At 40.5% G+C, this 20132-nt stretch overlaps 1 protein-coding gene across 1 annotated transcript in view; it reads right to left on the reverse strand.

Annotated features, from left to right (window-relative positions):
• LOC308406210 (uncharacterized protein) overlaps positions 1-20132 on the reverse strand; it is a 49315-nt gene that overhangs the window by 8042 nt on the left and 21141 nt on the right. Inside the window, exons 18-21 of the mRNA XM_080897083.1 lie at positions 15904-15979; positions 15466-15613; positions 15272-15360; positions 14794-15061 (exon numbers count right to left, since the gene is read on the reverse strand). The gene's annotated coding sequence lies outside the window, so the exon portion shown is untranslated. The remainder of the gene's footprint in view (positions 1-14793; positions 15062-15271; positions 15361-15465; positions 15614-15903; positions 15980-20132) is intronic.

Genomic DNA, 20132 nt, shown 5'->3' on the forward strand with positions numbered 1-20132 from the left:
AGGACACGTTCAAGTGCAGCAGTAGAGACACCACAATGTTTGGAGCAGGGGCGATTTTAGCCCATTTTCGGGGGTGCTGAATGAATCAAAGCACCCCCAAAGATTTCTTACTTTTTTTGACAATATTTGCTGTTTGTGTGACACACTGCTAAAAATATAAAAAGCATACAGTACTTGGTTGAGACGTAACATTTTAACAACAAAAGTATAGATAACCCCTCCCCCCTCCCAAAATGGTTTGTTCCAGCTCCCCCCTCCTCTGGCTCTGGCGCTCTTGCTGCCAGAGCGATGGTGGCTGAGACGCAGGGGAGTGGAGGTGTAAGTGCCTGGCTTAAAACAGGACATATTAGCTGCATTTAACCTTCAGTTGCTCTTTATATAGTTAGGTAGGAGTCAGGCCATGTTTCTTTTTAGCTGAAAAACATTACACCAGGCAAGGGCGTAGATTTGGTTTTGGCATTGGTGGGGACGGATGATTCAACCACCGAACCCCGCCCTGTTTCTTTTTTTCCCCTTTTTGTCTTTGCTTCTTGATAAAAGGAGAAGTATACTTGCCTACATATGCTATTCTACATGCTTTTAAACCATTTAAAATCACAATTCATAGTTTTATATGTGAATGATATAATGTTAAATTACTATTAAACAAATGACTGACTAAGTATTTCAGGCTTTACTTCAGCCATATTCCATATAAATCAGGTATCATACAAAAATAAAAACAGCTTCAAATACAGTCATGACAATAAAAGAATATGACTTTAAGGACTTAAAACATTACTTCAGTTATAGTACACCAACATCTCTGATACATTAGCACTAAGGGAACACTGAATGACCTGCTGGTTTTTGTCCATAAAACTACTCATCTCAGATTACCACAAAGTAAAAGATCTCTCAGCAAGATTATGCAACATTTTAGGCACTATTGCCCCGATCAAGTCAGTGAGCTGAGATTTTCTATTCTAAACATGAACTACTGTTGCAGCAACATGGACTACTGGTGTCCCACACAACTCAATGTCCACTGTGTGAAGCAGCCAAACACAGGCCTGCTCCTCTCGTTAACTGAGATAAACTGCTGGCATATTGGTTTTACATCTATACTGTCCAGTCTCTCCTGGTGGACACACAGCAGCATTGTTTAATCTCATTTGAGTCATTGTTGACCTTAGCCATGTTTTTAGTCTTCTGAGAGCACTGAAGCTTCTTTCAGCCTCAGTACCTGCGTTCTATCCTCAGATTAAAATTATTATTAAGTGCCTGATGTGCCTCATGTTTGGCCCTGGCTCTTCCCCTCTGACTGCACTAGGACATATTGCCACCTGATAAAATAACACATTGATTTGTGCCATATAAAACGTGAGACGTGTCAATTCAGATTCTTTGTCAAATACACTAATGAATCAATTTACATCAGCAGCCTAACAATTGTCATGATAATAAATACTATTTAATCTACAGCACCAAATCATCAGTCAGTCACCTGTGACCTCGCATATCACCTGTGTCTGAGCTACAACATGGCAGAGCTGCCTCTGTCACCTGATCAATAACAGTGAGGCATTCCACATACATGCAGTCACACATGTGCTTCAAATACAGTCATGAACCAACAACAATGTTTGTAGTGTGAGTGCATTTTTAAAACAATTTGTGCAAACTGCACTACAAGGTGGATATTTGCAAAAGCATGACTTCCTCATGACATTTTGTCTCAAAAATTAACCCTATGAATACGTCAGTGCCATTAGGATGAAATTATTGTGTCACCAACATTTTAACGTTAGACATATAATTCTAACAGCCTCTGTAAACTAATATCCGGGCTGCTCGAGGCTGCCGTTTTCTCTGACAGTTTCAATCAAAATTAGAAATGCTGCTCTGAGACTGAGAGAACTAATAGTGCTGCCTGTTGTGCAGTTAGTTTCCAAAACACGTTATTCATGGTTACATACAATTTTAGACTGATGTGGGCCAAAGCCTAGCACAGCCTGTAACGTTATTATGACGGACACATTTTATGAGTTAATTTGGCTTTAAGTGTGTAACAAGTGTCACCTGGCAGTTTGTTGCTCTCTGCCAGGTGATTGGCTGAAGAGCTGTGAAAAGGTAGTGGGTGTGTGGGGTGAAGTCAGCGCTCCTCTGTGGAAAAAACCAGAGGCAATTAATTCACTCAGGTGCGAGTGGGTATACTATCGGTAAGAGACTTTTGCCATTTTTGTTTGGATCGTTTGCTATTGCATGTGCCTATTTTTAATGTGTCATTGGACTTTTTTAGTGTGACCTCACTTTTGTTTTTTTTGTTTAATTGTTTGTGCCACTTCCCTTCATCTCCCAATCGCAGGCCATGCATAGCACTGATTCCCAGCTGCGCTGAGACCCGAATTGTTTGCAGTGTGTGCCACGATTGCAGTGTCGCTAAGCGGGGTGTGACGGGTTTCAGTGTTGTTATTTTCGCACAGTTTGTGTGGTAAGTCTCATGTGCAGCTGGGATATCAGCAGGATGTGTTGTAAGTCCTGTCTGGAAGTGACTGGGAATTAGTATGTCTAACGTATGTAATAAATAAATGATCAATTTATTTCTTTGCCCCGTTTACTCATCCCTTGTCCTCGGTTACATTTTGGCGTTGTTACGAACAGGATTCAAGGGAGTGGCCATTTTGTTTTGTTATTTTGTAAGGACAGCAGGGACAGGTTTGTAAGATTGGAGCAAAGGAGCAGCCAGGTCTCGATCGCCATCATGGAGGGAAGCGAGCAACAAACAATGGCCCAATGTATACAGGAGTTGGAGAATGAACTTAGACTTGAAAACGGCATCTGTGGGTACAGAGAGGCACTCTACATCAACAGGAGCTACAGGAAGTGAATCAGAGACTGTGAGACCCAATCCTGTGGTATATGTACAACAGGATAGAAAGTTGCCAACATTTACAGGGAAGTTGGACAATATGGGCTCACTGACTCTAGATGAGTGGATTGAGCAAATGAGAGACTTTGTGCGCACGAGAGGCAGAACAGAAAAAGAGCAAGCTCAAATTATTTTTAACCATTTAGAGGATACTGCACGCACTGAGATAAAGTTTTTGCCAAAGGAACAGAAAGAAAATGTTGAGAAATTTTTGCTACACTGAAAGAAATGTACAGCTGCTTAGATTCCCACATTTCTTTGCAACGCAGATTGTTCAATCGTAAACAATTAGAAGGAGAGTCCTTAATTGACTTTTCTCATTCTCTGATGGCGTTAATGGACCAGATTATTAAAACGGATGAGGAAGCCGCAAGAAAAGCTTCAAAAGATCTGCGTGATCAATTTTGTGATGGTGTTAGAGATCTGACACTGAGGATCAGGCTGAGAGATTTGATTAATGCCAATCCACAGTGGACAATTCGTGAGGCGAGAGCCGAAGCGACCAGGTGGATAGCACAGTATGAGAATCAGCCTTTTAGGTCTAGATATAATCAGTCTGTTTCAGTCTCTGCAGATATGCAAGCTTCTTGTGAAAGTGTAGATTCTAGAACATCAGAATATGCTGAGTTGGTGTCCCTTTTTAAAGCCCAACAGACATGTTACAGGAAAAATGTTTCTATGTTTCTTTACCTCCTTTTAAATGTGCAAGCATGCCCTTTTGTCTATGGTTAGATTAGTTTAGAATTATCTTTTTAGACTTTCTCAGCAAAGACATACTGTTTTGGGACATATTGTTTTAGATTGTTTTATCTCTCACAGCCTTCTCCCAGCTCTCTGCTGACGAGACTAGCGCCACATATGGAGTTGTTTATTTTATTTGTTTTGTATTTTCTTATCCTGTTCTCACTGTCTTTCCTATAAAAATTACCAAGCCACTGTGCATGGTGTGAGTTGTTCTTAGCAGCTCACCCGTGTACACGTTTGATAAAGAAAGTAACTTTGTCTCATTGTGTCTTTATTTCTCCTGGGTTTTTTACAGAGTTTTCCCCCAACATTTCTTGGTCCTTCGACAGCCGGATCACCTCCATCGTGTCCCATCTCCGTGACCAGTCCACGTTGTTCGTCTGTCGACAGCCCACACACTAGGTGTGTGGTCAAAGACCAAGGGCGTTAAATTCGAGTCTTGGCCAACGTTCTAGAAAGCGACCCACGGTGGTGGGGCCCGATCGAGGTGGACCAGACCCGGCGACACCGACCAGGTAGATACAGACACACTGACACAATCTTGCGTAAAAGCGTATTTTAAATTCAGGGAATTTAAAATAGCGAAAGTAGCTCGTCGCGACTGGAAGCTCCCCACTTCTGTGGGTTTAAAGTAGCTCGTCGGCTGGTAGCTTGGAGCTCGTCGACTGGAAGCTCCCCACTCTTGTGGGTTAGGTTTGGAGCTCTGGGTAGCTCCCCCAGCTGGGTCAAGGGAATAAGTAGCTCGTCTACAGAAAGACTGGCAGCTCCCCTTATGATAAGGGTTCCGATCGCGCGAATAAGTGTGAATGTGAATGTATGTGTGTGTGTGTATTGTTTTAATTAACGGAGCAAGCTGAATTTTCACGGTCCAATAAGAGACTGAGCTGCTCCTACTGTGTTTTTTCTTTTACTGCTATTCACTGACGTGCTGGTGAGTTGAGAGAACGGTCGAGTTCTGTCTCGTAAAGTTCACACCGCTTTTGGAAATAGTCCGAAAGTAGAAGGGCGTGTGAGCAACCACTCTCGTCTCTAATACCAGCGAAGGTGATAGCAGCTGTATCGTGTATATATTACTTAAACAAAAATAAGTAAATACATAAATAAGATGGGTAATCAAGCAAGTGAAATTAAAACTCACTCCTGCTGACGAGCAGTGGTGAGAAAAGAAAAGTCCAGATGCCGGACAAAAACAGTGTCTGTAAACTGAGAGATTTAAGAAAACAAAATATAAACAGTCAGAAGAACAGAACTCAACTGCCAGTTTAGTAAAACCAGAAGACGAGACACTGTGCAGTTCCCACAATCCTTTTAGTAAACCATCACTCACTCCTGCAGCCGCATCTGCAGCAACACCCATATCAGGAAGAACATAATAATCCCTTATTAAGTGAAAACTAGAGATCACAGTAGTTTTGCAGTAGTTCAAAAGGGTTGAAAACAGACCCCACTGAGTAGATAGAAATATAAAAAGTACGAAATAAAGATGAACAAAGGGAAAATTACAGTAGAAATTATCTTTAGAGTATTTGAAATTAATAATAGCAAGGATAACAACCTGTAAAGTGATATTAACAATGACACACAGTTGGCATGATGACCATGCCCACAATGTATAAAATGAATATAAAGCAAATAATTCACACAAATATTTTAATAACATAAATAAAGTATATTAAGGCTGTCACTGTTCAGCCAAGGACAGTGTGTGAAAAGGTAACGGTCTCCACCTTGGGAAAAGGATGATTCTGCAGGTCATCTGAAGCCCTTGATGGATACAAAATAAAATATACATTATAATAGAACTGCCTGGTCCGCCATGCAACAGAGAGAACAAATGTGACCGCAGATTGGATGAATTCAAAATTATCTGTTTGCTGAATAAGATGATCCTAACTAACAAATTGGCTCAGTAGTATAGTGGTACACACTGATAAAATATTATAATATGCTATTGCTGTCATATAAGACAAAGAGGATAATATTAACAATGACATAATATTAATATGAAGAGGCACCTTAGTCGGTTATGATGTGAGGTGAATAATTGTTAAGCAGTAGTCTGCATCAAGCTTAAGGTTTGCTGAAACTCAGTGTAATGACATGTGAGATGAAGACAATACGGAGAATAACTAAACTAATGAAGTGCATAGAGGCACTTGACCAGCTTGAAACTTATCATCCTAGAATGACACATTGCTGAGATAGAGCACACCTGTAATAACAACCAATAAGCAAAACCCTGTAGACAACAGCTACAACTACAGGATTGAGAAGCTGAATTAAATATGTAGACACTGCTAAGCTGATGAGCATGTTCCACATTTTCTTTTCTTTTTATTTATTTGTTTCTTTTAGAGCAGAAGCTGCTGTAACACACCCAAAGAGACTCTAGGTCTGACCAACCATCTCAGTCATGGGCAAAAAGATGTCAGTCAATAAAATTCTAAAAGATAATTTATTGACAAAAAATATATCAAGAGATAAAAGATAAAACAGTCCAGTGTCCCACTTAAGAATTGTATAAAAACAGTCCCAAGGCCAGAGCCAGCTATGCCACACGGCCAAGTTGCACTCCACATGTTGCCTTTAACAGGGTTAGAAGTTGTCCTTGGAGACCCACCACCCTGCAAGCATATAGTCAGTGGTCACTCAAGCCTCTGCAACCCTGCTGCCTTTAGGCTGTGGCATATAATAGGCCCTGGCCTGCACAGAGAGACAAAACGACACACCTAATATAAAATTCATAGGGCAAAACCCGTCCATCCCAAACATATCTGATTTCATCACATTACATACCTGCACAGAGAGACAAAACAACACAGCAGTGTTTGTAGTGTGGGCTATAAGTAGACCGGTGTATCAGTGTAATCAAGTACACCTGCCTCTAATTAGTCCAACCCCATTCCAGCCATTGGCTCACCAAAAATGTGACACACACAAAACCACTCCCAACCCAGTGCAACTTCACACAATAATATGGAGCTGAATTAACACAGGCACATTAGTCTACCATGTTACAAGCTGCATGCTATTACAAGCCAACATATGCAGACTTCTGCCTTGTTCGGGTGGCAGCATTTTTCTTTTTTTTTCTTTTGTGTCCTGACACGTTTATGTTTTTGTTTTTGTTTGATTATTTTGTTGGTTTTGGAAACGAATTTAAACGAACTTGTGACAATACTTGAGAATCACAGTGACACATAGTGATTAGGCATATGATTGAAAAATGCCTAGGTTTAGAGCTGTGAGCTATGAGCTGTGAGCAATGCAAAGTTAAATATATATATTTGTATAAATGGGAAACAACCCTAACTTGAAAGTTTGAAATGTGTGAGATCCATGAATTGTTTGAAGAACTAGAAATTATCTAAAAATGCCTTAAGTGAAAATGTAGAGTTGCATCTATTCTCCCAAACCAAAAAAAAAAAGGAGAAGAAGCATTCTGTAACTTAGAAATAAGGCTGACGTGTTGACAACAGACTAAAACACTACTTCGCAGGTGGCTATCAGGAACAGAGAGGCGAGCAAAGTCACAAACACCAAGGCTGCAGACAGCCACGCAGAAACAGCAGATAACATAGAGACAACGCCTGCTAGAACCGTGGAGAGGAAGGTCACTTCCCACGAGATTGTAGGAGTAGAGGACAAATTAGTTGTAAAGTCAGCTTCAGGCCACACAACTGTACAACAATTAACTGCCCTTTTAGAACTAGTACACACAGCAAGTGGCCGCAGGTTCTTTATTAAATGCATATATGACCCGTCGTGTCCAGTAAATTTGCTAGGTAGAGACGCTCTGACAAAACTTAAGATAGCAGTCATGCCATTCTTTTCTGGTATTACACCTGAGTGCCAGAAACCGACCGAGTATCACAACATTCTGAGATTTAAACAAACTCCAGGCCCAGATCCACCTTATGATCAGCAAGTGTGAAAGCTAGGAGAACAGCATTTGACCTTACAGCACAGGCCGAAATTGTGTAGGTTACGCAGTAACCACAGATAGTAAAATAATAGAAGCAAAACCACTTTCTTCTTCATGTCCTGCACAGAGCGCTGAGCTGATAGCTGTGATACGCGAAAGCTAAATACACAAAGACAAACTAATAAACATACATACAGACAGCCAGTATGTTTTCTCTGCTGTGCATCATTTTGCAAAAAATTTGGCATAACAGAGGAATGATTACACCAACTGGCAAACCAGCATGCCAACCTCTTACAACGCCTACTGACTCTTTCATTACTACAGGCAACAATTTTGCTGACAGAGCAGCAAAATAGGCGGCACAAAAGACAAACATCACATTGATGGCAGTGAACACACATCAGATTCCACTGGATGTGTTGAAAAATGAACAAAAGCAGCAAGCACAGCAGAGCAGGCAAAATGGTTAAAACACGGTGCAGTTCTGACAAACGACTTAATGATGTGTTATGGCAAGCCAGTGTTGCCAAAAAATTCCTCCACAAAATGGCGGCATTAGTGACTCATGGCTGTACGCATTTGTCAACGGGGGGACTGACCAGTATTGTCAACTCTCATTTCTACACTGTAAATTCTACACTGTAAGTTTTGAAACCTCAGCAAAACAATTTGTCAGAACATGCATGACGTGTCAAAAATGTAATGCTCAGGGAAACCTGAGACCACACAATCCATATGGACTTTATTGAGCTAAATGAATGCCAAGGGTAAAAATACACCCTAGTGGTTATAGATGTATTCTCAAAGTGGCCAGAAATCTACCCAGTGAAAAAGGCAGATACAATTTCAGTAGCAAAATGTATGTCTAAGTTGTAGGAAAATAAAGAGATGATTGTAAATGACGAAGAATGTAATGATGTCTATCAAGTGTCTTGCAGATCACAGCCCGGTGACTGGGTTCTGATCAAAGTGCTCCAAAGGAAAAACTGGAGCTTGCAAAATAGCGGAACGACCATCTTGCATCCATCAGAGCCAGTAAGTGAAGCCATCTAAACACAGCTGACGGCAGGCTTGCCCACTTGTTGTGATCTCGCCCGGTGGAGGGGTCAGCTTTCCTGGCCGGGGGGGTCTACTCGCGACAGGAGGGTGTGTTCCGTCGTCATGAGGTGGTGGCTCTTAATAACTGCAGCGGCCCTGACCATGGCCGGGCTCCTCATCTTTGCTTCCGTGAGGGACAACAAGTCACGCAATATGAAGAAAAGGCAGACACTGTATGACAAAGGAAAGTACACCAAGTTTCCCCATGGCTATGCCACTAATTTCTGGTGGCAGTTTATGAACACTACAGCTTACTTGAATAATAAAACTGACTGCTATGCAAATACATATACACTTTCTGCCCACCAAGGAACGAGAGGAAGTGTATGGACTGTTCACTCAACGAAACCTGTGCCAGTAACGCGACACTGATGAGCCTCAACTGTCGCTCCAACTACAGCTACCGAATGATACTACAAACAAAGACTCATTACCAGACAGGATGTGCACGGACGGCACCAAGCAGTAAAGGAACCAGAGTTTCGCATCTGAGGAGTGAAATTCTTACAGAGCTTGATCCCCGGCATTGGAGTTGCCGAGGTGCGGGATCATGTGGAAATCAACCGATATGCTCTGCTACGACACATCAACTTGACTAAGACCCTGGGAACCGCCTTAGCAGGAGAACAGCAGGCCATCAGAACGATGGTGCTGCAGAACAGACTGACACTAGACCTGCTAACAGCATCACAAGGAGGAGTTTGCAAGCTGATCGGGGAAACATGTTGCACTTTTATCCCTGATGGATACGAAACTGGAGGAGACATTTATGAAGCTTTGCAGAATTTGACCGCTCTGCAAAAATATGTCACTGAACACACACCTGGAGCAGCTACAGCACAAAGCTGGCTGGACTGGCTGTTCAGCGGTTCATGGCTGGCTGCTGTAGCAAAGCCATTTTTCCTTCTAGGTCTCATCATGATAGCACTGCTCATATTAGTGTTGTGTGTGTTGCCATGCCTAAGAGTAATGATTTCACAGATGATAACAACTACAATGACTGCTTATGTTGCCGTGCCTGAAGAAGAACAACATCCCGTTGCAATTCTGTTAGAGGAGAACTTGTACTAGCTGCTAATAAATGACGTGGTGATTAAAAATGACTTGTCAAGTGATCATGCACTGATTAAAACATTAGTAGGTTATGCAAGTTTTCATGCTTTTATTTTTTTGAAGTCTTGAGTTTTAAACATAAGTTTTTTCATTTTAAATATAAAGTTTTCAATTTAAGGTTTGCATCATTTTATAATATAAGGTTTTCATCCTTGTATTTTTTGAAGTTTTCATTTTACATATTAGGTTTTCATCATTTTTAAATATAAAGTTTTCATTTTACTTTTCACCCTTTTATTTTTGTAAGTTTTCGTTTTAAAATAAGGTTTTTATCCTTTATTTTTTGTAGTTTTAGTTTTATTATTTTTTCTTGTTTATTCCACTTGTTATTTCATTTACTATGACTTTCATTTACTATGTTTTTCTTTGTATTATTTTCTTTTGTTTTATTCTTTAGACCAAATGACTTCCATTTCTGCTATGCTGACATTTTGAAAATTTAAAAATTGCTTAAGATACTTAATAAATAACCTTCACAGACAATTGTTGTATACATTTAAAATAAGTTAAAACAGGAGGGAATGTTACAGGAAAAATGTTTCTGTTTCTTTACCTCCTTTTAAATGTGCAAGCATGCCCTTTTGTCTATGGTTAGATTAGTTTAGAATTATCTTTTTAGACTTTCTCAGCAAAGACATACTGTTTTGGGACATATTGTTTTAGATTGTTTTATCTCTCACAGCCTTCTCCCAGCTCTCTGCTGACGAGACTAGCGCCACATATGGAGTTGTTTATTTTATTTGTTTTGTATTTTCTTATCCTGTTCTCACTGTCTTTCCTATAAAAATTACCAAGCCACTGTGCATGGTGTGAGTTGTTCTTAGCAGCTCACCCGTGTACACGTTTGATAAAGAAAGTAACTTTGTCTCATTGTGTCTTTATTTCTCCTGGGTTTTTTACAGTTTTCCCCCAACAAGACACAATTAGAGTTGGTCATTAAGGCATTAAACCCACAGGAGGTGGCTGCTTCTAGCAATCACACTTCTCGACGTAGAAGGACGGTAAATGATAAACCAATTTGTTTTAGGTGTGAGCAAATTGGACATATTGCCCGACATTACCCAATTCTGATGAAAATCAGCATGAAAGAGCAGCTAGGGCTTTCCCAGGAGTATGAGGGTAAGTTGCGGCCAATAGCTTTTGCCAGTCGGACCTTAAAGCCTACAGAGCGGAATATGAGGAATTATAGTTCCATGAAGCTTGAGCTTGTAGCTCTCAAGTGGGCCGTCACTGAAAAGTTTAGGGAGTATCTTTTGGGTCATCGTTGCACTCTAGAACCTGGGGAGGAAGATGTTGCCAGCTTGGCGCAAGGGTCTCGTAGGTCAATGAGGAAGACTGCTGGACAGCACTCAAACCCATTTAAATTGCCACAATCCATTATAAAATGAGCAAAATTTTAAGTGTGCTCTCTTTTCAGCTCATCGTCGGGTCGCCGATGCCCTTTGAAGGGGAGGGTTGTAACAAGTGTCACCTGGCAGTTTGTTGCTCTCTGCCAGGTGATTGGCTGAAGAACTGTGAAAAGGTAGTGGGTGTGTGGGGTGAAGTCAGCGCTCCTCTGTGGAAAAAACCAGAGGCAATTAATTCACTCAGGTGCGAGTGGGTATACTATCGGTAAGAGACTTTTGCCATTTTTGTTTGGATCGTTTGCTATTGCATGTGCCTATTTTTAATGTGTCATTGGACTTTTTTAGTGTGACCTCACTTTTGTTTTTTTTGTTTAATTGTTTGTGCCACTTCCCTTCATCTCCCAATCGCAGGCCATGCATAGCACTGATTCCCAGCTGCGCTGAGACCCGAATTGTTTGCAGTGTGTGCCACGATTGCAGTGTCGTTAAGCGGGGTGTGACGGGTTTCAGTAAGGTAACTTTATTTATACCCAAAGGCAAGGTAAATTTGCTTTACAGAAAAATGACAGCATTTGACATCCCTTTAAAAACACACATACCTAGTAAAGATATAAACCTCACTGTGGCACATATATAGTAATTTTAATATTTCGAATCAAAAACAGTTCTTATTTAATTCAGTGACAGCAACGGGGACAAAGCTATTTTTATAACGCTTTGTCCTGCATCTCGGAAATAGAAACCTCCGTCCTGAGGGAAGAAGCTGAAATTCACCCCTTAGAGGATGGGAACCATTTTTAAGGATTGATAAAGCCATCCTCTGTACCTGCTTAGAGTACAGGGAGGCTAAACAAGACTGTGGCTCACCTATCAGACGACTGGACCATCTCACTATCTGATTTAGAGAGTTTTTCTCTGTGACAGAGGTCTGACCAAACCATGCCACCAAACAAAAGGATAAAACAGACTCAATAAAAGAACGATAAAACAAAGTTAAAATTTTTTGGTCAATGTGGAAATGAACAAGTTTCCTAAGGCAATAAAGGTGCTGGTGACCCTTTTTACAAACTGATTTGCAATTTTGATCAAAGTTCAGTTTTTCATTTATTATGGTCCCAAGATATTTATATGATTGTACTTGCTCTATTTTCTGACCTTTAATTAAAGTGATCCGTCCCCATTTTGTTGTTTCCTAAAATCAACAACCATATCTTTTGTTTTAGATATGTTCAGCTGGAGATGAGACTCCTCACACCACTGAACAAAGTCATCAATGACTGGACCGTGGTTAATTTCACCCTCTTTCAGTAGGCTGACAATAACAGAGTCATCTGCATATTTAATAATGACCCTGTTTTCATGTCTGCCCTGACACATATTTGTATAGAGAGTGAATAATAAGGGCAATAGGACGCACCCTTGAGGAGAACCTGTGGAGGAGAACACTGGGTCAGACAGAACCCCATTTATTCTCACTCTTTGTGACCTGTCTGTTAGAAAATCTAAAATCCAGCCCACCAGGTTTTTCCTGATTTCAAACTGTTCTAAAAGTCTTTTAATTAAAATATGGGGCTGTGTTGTATTAAAAGCCGAAGAAAAATCAATGAAAAGAAGTCTTGCAAAAGTCCCTTTACTCTCTACATGTTTAAGAATTAGATTTAGTAAAGTCAAACGTGCGTCCTCCACTCCTCTGATGGGCCTGTATGCAAACTGCATTGGATCCAGCTGACCTTCAGTCTCTTTCATAATCACATTTCTGATGATTTTTTTCAAAGACTTTCATGACAACTGAAGTGAGGCAACAGGCCTGAAGTCGTTTAGAATTTTTGGACGACTAGATTTAGGGACAGGAACCACGACTGCTTCTTTGCAAAGAGAGGGCACATGTTGTGTTTGCAAGGATTTGTTAAAAATAACCTCAAATATAGGACTGAGTTCATCAGCACAAGATTTAATTAGGCGGCACTAATATTATCAGGACCCTGGCTCTTGTTCACACTGACTGTATGAAAGGCCTTTTTAACATCGCTGAGTTCAATAATAAAGTGCTGAGTATCTCTCAGTTTCTGTTTCAGTTCCAAAATATCCTCGCTAAAATCAGAAGAACTAAAACGAGCATAAAACATGTTCAAAGCATTTGCAAAATCTCTGTCTGAATTAAAACCATCTAAAATGACCTGACTGCCGCTCTGGGGATTTTGAAACCCTGCTATGGTTTTCATACAAGTCCAGGCAGACCCCAAATTTTTTGCAGCAAATTTGCTTTCAAGAAGGTTTTTGCAGCTCTGTTTTGCTTTCAAAATCTCGATTTTCATTTCCTTGGTGGCTGTCTGAAAATCGGTAACAGCCCCCTCTTTAAAGGCCTGTCTCTTTTTCCTTAAACAGGATTTGACACTTTTAGTGACCCATGGCTTATTGTTAGCGTAAATCTTAACACGCTTACGGGGTATAATCATGTCTTTACAAAATACTGCATAAGAGCTAGTAACATCCACCAAAGCGTCGAGATCATCTCCACAAGACTGAATAAAAACTTCCCAATCTGTACACTTAAAACATTCCTGCAAGGTAAGCACAGATTCTTCTGACCATATGTCAACATCCTTAGTCTTTGTCTTCTCTCGTTTTAAGACAGTTTTATAGATGGGCAGAAGATGCACACAGTTATGGTCAGAAGATCCCAGAGGAGGAAGCGGGAGGGATTTATAAGCATTCTTCACCGATCCGTAACAGAGGTCCAACATTTTATCCCGTCTGGTAGGACAGGATACATATTGATACAGATTGCCCAAAGTTGATTTAAGGGAGACATGGTTAAAATCCCCCATTATAAAGTTTGGTGCATCAGGAGAAAGCGCCTGCAGCTTCTGCACTACGTCTGAAATGATGCTGCAAGTGGAGGCGGGGTGAGCCTTCGGGTGAATATAAACTACGGTTATAAAAAGTTGTGGAAACTCACGAGGGAGATAAAAAGGGCGTAGTGACACGGATAGAAGTTCAACATCTGGTGTACAAATACATTCTCTAACAGTCACAGCGCTACAGTAACGTTTGTTCACATACAAGCATACTCCCCCTCCTTGAGATTTCCCTGTTACACAGCTGTGCTTGAAGTCTTTCTGGAACCTGACGTTTCCCTGGAGTTCATCCAGTTTGTTCCTAAGAGACTGAACATTTCCAAGGATAACAGACGGCAGGGGAAACCGACTGACCTGTTGTCTCCTCATACGCAATTTAACACACATATATATATATATATACACATATATATACACATATATATATATATATATATTATGGCATGCCCTTTAGGAAAATATTATATATATATTCCAACCAAAGTCTGAATATATAGAATGAAACTTGAATATATAGAATGAAACTTGAATATATAGTTATTTGATGTCCCTACTATTAGATAGTCATTTGGTGGTACGACTAAGATTTTGGACCATGTGAAAAGTGATGCTCATTGTAATCAGTGCGCAGTGAGTAATGATCAAACTCTGAAGTTATAAAACTTTCAAAATATTCACTAGGAGCTCATAAACATACCTCCAAATGTATCGACTCCTGTTACATACTTTGTATGCAAAACACAACTGAGTGGAGAAGGAGTACATAAACCATTACCAGGGAACCAAGCAACTTACCAGACTTGGCAAGTCCAAAAACCGTGGGTACTCTCCGAATATTCCAGGCTCTGAGACTGGTGTATGTTTCCTCCATGCCTGACATGATAATTGGAAGGTTCTCAGCTGAGGGCCGCAATAACTTGGGTGACCCACTCATCTGTGCTGCTGGTATTCCCATCCTCTCGCATGAGCTTCTTGTCTTCACCACAGTCATCTGTCACTTCTCACTTCTTATAACGTCTCTGCCCCTGGTCGAGATTCCGTCTAAGGTTGCGCAGTTTAGTCTCTAGGAATCCACAATGAGAGACTGGATCATAATAATGCTCCTTAGTTAGAAAGGACAGAGGTATATGGGTAACAGCTGAGCAATTTTAACTGAGAAAAAAAGCTCTAATAAATAATTAGATAAAGGTTAAACGATACACAGTAAGTGGGAACAAGTGCAATTTACAGTATGTAGTGGAATTTAAATTACTAAAATGCTAAATTTACTTACAAATCCTTCCCCCTGTCCTGCCACTCAGGGATGGAAAAGTGGTGATGATGCTTTTCGCTACAGTTAGCTTCTCTGCACTAAGAGGGTAACTGGAAAACAAAGGTAAACTTTTTTACTTCTGTGCACTTCAACATTTTTAAAGGAAAACATTCATTGCAAAATTTTAACAAAGTACAGTAAAGTGCGATACTTACTAACCACACCTCTCCACCAAATCCCCAATGCAAGTCTTCACAAGGAGCCTCCTCGATGGCACCGACAGGTTTCATACTCCTTAAGAATCTGTGGGGCTTTCCTGAGTGACTTCAGGGGTTGAATTTGTTCTTCTGTGGTAATGGTAGACTGTGTAAAGGCAACACCAGAGACTTTACCTCTCTGCAATAATCTTCAAAGTCATGACAGCAAATTTCCACAGAGCATAAAAGCATGAGTTTACTCAAAAAGCTGCAGCAGAAGAAGGCGGTTTCTTAACTACCGTGATTATAACTCAATGAATAAAATAAATTCTGAATAATAAATAAATTGATTTTCTTCTAGTTGCTACTTGGTGAATAAATCTGATCCTGACTAATAGTTAATAACTGTTAAAACACATTTCATGTCTTAGGAAACTGGAGAAATGCAAAGTGTACCTGATTTTGTCTCCCCAAGAGAGGTTTCCATCGGTGGCCCTCCAGCTGACAGGACGATAGCCTCACGTCTACCTCACTGTCAACATCAATATATTCCATGAAATCAGTGTTATACTTTAGCAACTATCAAGCACACAGCCCATGTGCTGAGCTTGGCTTTGACCTATGATGTCTGTGGCACTGCTGACAATAAGAATTTTCTTTTTTTTTACAAATTTCTTTCTCATCTATAAAAGTGGTTACAAGGACTTTGACAGATTCTAAGTTGTCATATGTGTGCTGAAAAAATGAAACACATGGCTAAATAAGTAAGATAATTTGCATGGTCAAGTTGCTGTTGTTTGGTTTTTTTAATAACACTAAATATTACTTCCTCAGAATTTCTGCATAAAAAGAAACTATATCAGAGCATGTTTCCAGCAATAAGCCTTAAAAAATAATGTGCACATACTTTAGTTAATCATACTAGATGCAAAAACTGCTTTAACTGCTTGAAAAAAATAATTATCTCTGTCAATATGAGGTATATTTTATGTTAAAGTTACTCAGTCTTTATTCCTATTCTGTGCTAGTAGTCGCGGTGATAACTACATTTGCTATATTCAGAGCTAATGACAATATTGTCATTTTACTCAACACTGCTACGGTATTGGCCTGCCGTTGACAATTGCTTCAACTTCACATAGCAATGTCCGCAAGCATTCATCATCCAGAGGTTGCTGCTTTAGGATCTGGTTAAGAATTTTTCTAACTGAGCGAATTTGTCTCTCCCAGATTCCTCCAAAATATGACCCTGCTGGGGGGTTAAATATCCAGGTGATGCCCTTTTGCACGAGCATTTCCGAGATTTTTGAATGATTCCATCCCTTGATTGCTTCACGCATTTCCCTTTCTGCACCCACAAGGTTAGTGCCATTGTCTGATCTCATGACAGAAACTTGACCTCGTCTTGCAATAAACCTCCTGAATGCATTTATGCAAGAATCAGTCTCAAGTGAGTGGGCAACTTCTATGTGTATTGCTCTAACAGCAAGACATGTAAACAATACACCATATCGCTTAACTCTGCTGCGCCCATGCTTGACCTCAAAAGGTCCAAAATAGTCTACGCCCACATTCGTGAATGGAGGTTTGTCAGGAATCAGGCGATCTTGTGGCAAGTTTGCCATTCTTTGTTCACCAGGTTTCGCAGATGTCCTTCTACATGTTACACACTTTGACAGGATCTTTCTTATTGCTGAATCTGCCTGTGGAATCCAGAATCTTTCTCTCAGCCTGGATAATATGTAATTCCTTCCTCCATGGCCTGTTTCTTGGTGAATGTGTCTCAGAATCAAAGTAGAAACATGATGACCTTTAGGGAGAATCACCTGATGCTTAACATCGGTTGGTAGTGCAGACTCATGCAACCTACCGCCAACCCTTAAAACTCCATCCTGGACAAAAGGATCCAGCTTCACAATGTGACTGCTCCTTTTAAGCTTGTCACCCCTTTGAAGACTTGCAATTTCTTCTGCGAAGCTTTGATTTTGACAAAACTTAACAATCTCAGTTTCTCCCTTTGCAACATCTGCAGTAGTAAGTGAAGATCCCTTAATACATGTTTTGAACTGCTGCATTTGACCTGCAACCTTTTCAGATTTCCTTTTGCTGCTGTCACAGCCACTTGCTTGTGACATGAGAAGCCTCCGATGCGCACTTAACCTGCCAAGCAGCTGCTTGAACGTAAGTATCCAGGAAACTGCCTTTTTTAGACGGTACCAGTCTGAATAGTGAGAGATCAGTTTGTTCACTGGATTTTCAGGTAATTTTGTAACATCTACACTCATTACCTCTTTGACTTCGACATCATTTTTTGGTATTTCTTTAATGTCCGGTGGAATTGGCCAGTTTTTCTTATCTTTTGTCAAAAACTCTGGCCCAGCAATCCAGTTTGAACACTTCATGAATGTCTCTGTGTTCATTCCTCTTGAAGCGTGGTCAGCAGGGTTTAATTCAGAGTTTACATACATCCACTGACTTGGTTTTGTGTTGTCTCTAATAAGTGACACTCTGTTTGCTACAAATGTCTTAAATCTGATGTTCTCGCTGGAAATGTACTTTAAAACAGTGCTACTGTCAGACCAAAACACAGATTCTTCTCGTGGCATTTGCAGCTCCTTTCTCATGAGCTTGTCCATTTTTACAGCAACTGCAGCCGCTGTCAACTCGAGACGTGGAATTGTTATCTGCTTCAGAGGAGACACTCTGGACTTGCCCATAATGAATGAGCAGTGAGTTTCTCTTTTCTGGTTTGTGATAAGGAGGTAAGTAACGACTCCGTAACCTCTCTCACTGGCATCAGCGAAGCGGTGCAATTGTGTAGATATGACCACTCCAAATCCAGCAGGTTTCAAACACCTGTTGACGGTGAAGCCATGAAGTTTTGAAAGCTCTGAATGCCAAACTTGTGACCTTTGAGCCAGTTCAGCTGGGATTTCCTCATCCCATGAAATCTTCCTGCCACATAGCTCTCGCAGGATGATTTTTGCTGTCAGAATGACAGGAGACAAAAAGCCCAATGGGTCATATATTGCACTTACAAATGAGAGGATGCCTCGCCTAGTCGTTGGCACAGGTTTTTCAGTTATCCTGATCTTGAATACATCTGTCTCTGTGCACCAGTTCACTCCTAGGACTCTTTCATCTGGTAGTGCATCATGTCTCAAATCCAAATCTTTCATCTCCTTTGCTCTTTCCTTTTCAGGAATGGAAGCAAGGACAGCTCTGCTGTTGCTCATCCACTTTGTTAAGTGAAATCCTCCACTCTCACACAATGCAGACAGGTCCCTGACCATAGTACATGCCTCTGTTTCATCTGAAACTGACAGAAGACAATCATCTACATAAAAATTGTTCAGAACAGCATTAACTGCTGCTAGTGGCATTTTTTCTTTAGCATCTTCTGCTGCCTTTTTTAGTGCATAGTTTGCACAGCTTGGGGAGGATGTTGCCCCAAACAAGTGCACCATCATTTTGTATTCTTGCAGAGGTTCATTCAAGTTCCCGTTTGGCCACCAGAGAAAACGCAAAAGATCACTGTCCTCTGGAGGTACTCGCACCTGGTGATACATAGCTTCTATGTCTGACATCAAGGCAATGTGATCCCACCTAAACCTTGTTAGTACTCCAATCAGTGTGTTCGTTAGGTTTGGCCCTTGCAAGAGTTCTTCGTTCAGTGATTTCCCTTGAAAGGATGCTGCACAGTCAAAAACTACACGGAGTTTTCTTTTCTGAGGGTGGTACACCCCATGGTGTGGTATGTACCAAACTCTCTCATTTTCAGGGGTAGTCTTTATGTTTTGTACCTGAACTGCATAGCCTTTATTCAGCAAGTCAGACATGAAGCTCTGATACTCCTTATGAAACTCTGTGTATCTGATTAGTTTTCTTTTCAGATTCTCTGCCCTCTGCATTACTGCACTGCGGTTGTTTGGCATTTTGACAGCTTTGTTTTCATTTCATTCATTTTTCATTTATTTATTCATTTTCAGGCACAACAAATACCTATATTGAACATAAAATACACAAAACAAAAAACAAAACTTGCCTGAAAAAGGAGTGGGACGAAGAAAACTTATTAAATCCCACCCCTATACTCACTCATCAACAAAAAAAAAAAAAAAAAATGGCCCTCTCAAGAGAGATTCCTGCTCTACTCCTTCTGACAGAGAGCTGATTGTTTCTCAAAGGAAGACCTATGCTATAATGACCATTAATCCTTTCAGCTGTGCCATTGACAGAATCCATAAACATAATGTCTTCTCGTGACATTTCCCGTTTTTCCTCAGAAGCTTTCTCTGGAAAATCATAGTTGAGCTGTTGCATCAAAAGATTCTCAACATTAGTGATAGAGATGCGATTTACTGAAACACTCAGCTCTCTGTCAGAAGGAGTAGAGCAGGAATCTCTCTTGAGAGGGCCATTGATAACCCAACCCAGGACTGTTCGAACAGCATATGGACCGTTATCTTTACTATGAATAATCTCCCATGGTTCCATAGCCTTGTGCACATCACATCCTATCAAAAGTCCAATGTCTGCATCTGAATGTGGGAACTTGATTTGCCGAAAATGTGGCCACCTTTTTAAGTCATCCTGTGTAGGGATGTTCTCTCTAGACACTGGAATGTCTGCATGAGTGTAAATGTCAGGAAGATCTATATAGGTGTTCTCATTTAAACCACACA

This window comes from Rhamphochromis sp. 'chilingali', assembly GCF_963969265.1.
Source record: "Rhamphochromis sp. 'chilingali' genome assembly, chromosome: 11".
NCBI lineage: Eukaryota > Metazoa > Chordata > Actinopteri > Cichliformes > Cichlidae > Rhamphochromis > Rhamphochromis sp. 'chilingali'.